Here is a 3749-nt window from a genome sequence, read left to right as displayed (position 1 = left end):
TGGAGATGTTGAATTTGATTTCACATTCACACAAAGTAGGAGCAGTACAGTGACAATGTCCAAAGTAGAACAAGAAGGTCAAATAAAGGTAAGAATTATAATGCAAATGCTTAAAATCTTGTCCCATCAGATACGCCCACACATCGGGGTCAAGTGGCACACAAATGATAGAAAAGCTTTTGAAACGTAGGAAGTACTGTGGACAGCACTACCCAAATCTGTCGCAAAAGATCGGTCTTTTTTGTTTACCATTTCAAAACTTGTTCATCTGTTTGTGCCAAATGAACGGTGACCCCAGGTAGTTATGAGTGTGAAGAGGTGGTCAGCATCTAAGAAAAGAGAGGAGAAAGCAGCCTGTCATCCTCCATCGCCCCGCACCCCTCGCTCTCCTGCCCTCCGGCCGGCCAAGGCTGCCCCCACCCATCACCTCCCTGTGCATCCATCACATGTGACAGAACCTAACCCTCCCACCCCAACCACCAATCCACTGATTCATCCTTTTACTCATTCGCTCCTCATTTTATTCATGCTCTGCTTTTTCTGCAGCACGTCACTTCAAATAAGACGTTACATCAGGCCTACAGCGTGTTGAGGTGTACTCGGAGAGAGGACGAATAATCCTGGGACATGATGATGGAAAAACAATAAATAAAATAACTCGTCTGCATCAGACCATGAGTGATCTGAGTTGACGACTTGTTTCCCTATGACTAAACTACTCTCTGCCTCATCAGGAAACACCACCCACTCGCCCCTGTGTACAGCTGTATCTAAAAATGTTCCCCCTGTCAAAACGATCAATGTCAGAGGACACAGGACGTTGTTTTCTATTGCGGTGCTGTCTGTGACACGACAAGACTATATCGTCCTTCATTTTGAATCCAGGTGACATGGCGAGCCAGGGGTCCGAATGTGCCTGTGTTGTCTCCTTGGATCCTCACTGGCCCCTGTGCACTGAACTCTGCCAATTAGTCTATTAAATGGTTCCTTAATGAGCCCTGCCCCAGCAGCATTGGAGGAGGCCTGGACATTTAGAAGGCCATAGCAGGGAGAACGTATGCTACCTTCAGGGTAATGCCTCATTACAGCTCAAAGGGGGGCGGGCAGCACAGAAACTAGAATTATGCTTTCCGTTGCTAAGTTATAGTACTGTATAGCAGTGGCTTAAACCTCTAGGTCCCTGGCCTGAGATGGTGAGCTGACACCAATTTAGTCAGTTCTTAAGTGTTAACTAGAATGCAAGTCTTCCTCCAAGGAGGGAGGGTCATATCTTGCTGGTTAAGAAACCAATTAATATCTGCTTTATCCTCTGCTTCTCGATCTGACTGTTCACAGGTTGATTAAAAATAACCTGGAGTATACAGTACTTTCAGGAAGTATACACACCCCTTAACTTACTCCACATTTTGTTGTTACAGCCTGAATTCAAAATTGATTAAATGTATAATTTTTTCTCACCCATGACTACATGGAACTATATTCCACATCAAGTAACTGATGCAAGCAGTAAACTTTTTTTTTTAAATAATTAAAATATAAAAATACACCTTATGGAAAGCAGGGACTGTGAAGCAACACAAACATAGACACATGCATAAACACACACGATAACATACACACGTACACATGGATTTTGTGTTGTAGATATGTGGTAGTGGATTAGGGGCCTGAGGGCACACAGTTACTGTGTTGTGAAATCTGTTATGAATGTATTGTAATGTTTTTAAAATTGTACAACTGCCTTAATTTTGCTTTACCCCAGGAAGAGGCTAATGGGGATCCATAATATACACAATGCCCCATTATGACAAAGTGAAAAAATATCTTTACATTTTTGCAAATTTATTGAAAATGATATACAGAAATATCTAATTTACAAACAGTACCAGTCAAAAGTTTGGACACCTACTTATTCATAAAGTAAAACTCTTGAATATTTTATTTTTGAATATTTTCTACATTTGTAGAATAATAGTAAAGACATCAAAACTATGAAATAACACATATGGAATTATGTAGTGACCAAAAAAAGTGTTAAACAAATCAAAATATATTTTAGATAATGGCTGCTTTTCCTTCACTCTGCGGTCCAACTCATCCCAAACCATCTCAATTGGGTTGAGGTCAGGTGATTGTGGAGGCCAGGTCATCTGATGCAGCACCATCACTCTCCTTCTTGGTCAAATAGCCCTTACACAGCCTGGAGGTGTGTTGGGTCATTGTCCTGTTGAAAAACAAATGATACTCCCACTAAGCGCAAACCAGATGGTATGGCGTATCGCTGCAGAATGCTGTGGTAGCCATGCTGGTTAAGTGTGTCTTGAATTGTAAATAAATCACTGACTGTGTCACCAGCAAAGCACCATCACACCACCTCCTCCATGCTTCACGGTGGGAACCACACATGCGGAGATCATCCGTTCACCTACACTGCGTCTCACAAAGACACGGCGGTTGGATAAAAAATCTCAAATTTGGACTCGTCAGACCAAAGGACAAATTTCCACCTGTCAAATTTCCATTGCTCATGTTTCTTGGCCCAAGCAAGTCTCCTTATTGGTGTCCTTTAGTAGTGGTTTCTTTGCAGCAATTCGACTATGAAAGTCTCATTCACGCAATCTCTTCTGAACAGTTGATGTTGAGATGTGTCTGTTACTTGAACTCGGGCTGCAATTTCTGAGGCCTGTTAACTCACATGGGAGGTAACTCAGGGTCTTCCTTTCCTGTGGCGGTCCTCAGAGCCAGTATCATCATAGCGCTTGATGGTTTTTGCAACTGCACTTGAAGAAACTTTCAAAGTTATTGAATTTTCCGCATTGACTGACCTTCATGTCTTAAAGTAATGATGAACTGTCGGTTCTCTCTGCTTATTTGAGCTGTTCTTGCCATAACATGGACTTGGTCTTTTACAATGTAGGGCTATGCTCTGTATACCACCCCTACTTTGTCACAACACAACTGAATGTCTCAAACGCATTAAGAAGGAAAGAAATTCCACAAATTAACAAGGCACACCTGTTAATTGAAATGCAGTCCAGGTGACTACCTCATGAAGCTGGTTGAGAGAATGCCAAGAGTGTGCAAAGCTGTCATCAAGGCAAAGGGTGGCTACTTTGAAGAATCTCAAATATAAAATATATTTTGATTTGTTTAACACTTTTTTGGTTACCACATGATTCCATATGTGTAATTTCATAGTTTTGATGTCTTCACTATTATTCTACCATGTAGAAAATAGTGAAAATAAATAAAAACCTTTGAAATGAGTAGGCGTGTCCAAACTTTTGACTGGTACTCTATGTGTTCACACCCCTGACTTACAGCTGCTAGTCTTTCTGGGTAAGTCTCTAAGAGCTTTGCACACCTGGATTGTGCAACATTTTCCCATTATTCTTTTCAAAATGGTTCAAGCTCTGTCAAATCGGTTGCTGTTCATTGGTAGAGAACGATTTTCAAGTCTCGCCATAGATTTTAAGTCAACTTTAACTTGGCCACAAAAACATTCCCGGTGTTCTTGGTAAGCAACTCCTGTGTAGATTTGAACTGGGTTTGGGAAACCTTAGGATAGACCATCTAAAGCAGGGCTCTCCAACTCTGTTCCTGGAAAGCTACCCTCCTAAAGGTTTACACCAGGGCCTCCAACCCTGTTGAAATGAAAACCTACAGGAGGGTTGCTGTCCAGGAACAGGTTTGGAGGGCTCTGGTATAAACCTACAGGGGGGTAGTTCTTCAGGAACAGGGTTAGAGGT

The sequence above is a fragment of the Salvelinus fontinalis genome, chromosome 12 (genome assembly GCF_029448725.1).
Source record: "Salvelinus fontinalis isolate EN_2023a chromosome 12, ASM2944872v1, whole genome shotgun sequence".
Taxonomy (NCBI): Eukaryota; Metazoa; Chordata; class Actinopteri; order Salmoniformes; family Salmonidae; genus Salvelinus; species Salvelinus fontinalis.
Note: the sequence above shows the minus strand (reverse complement) of the source record.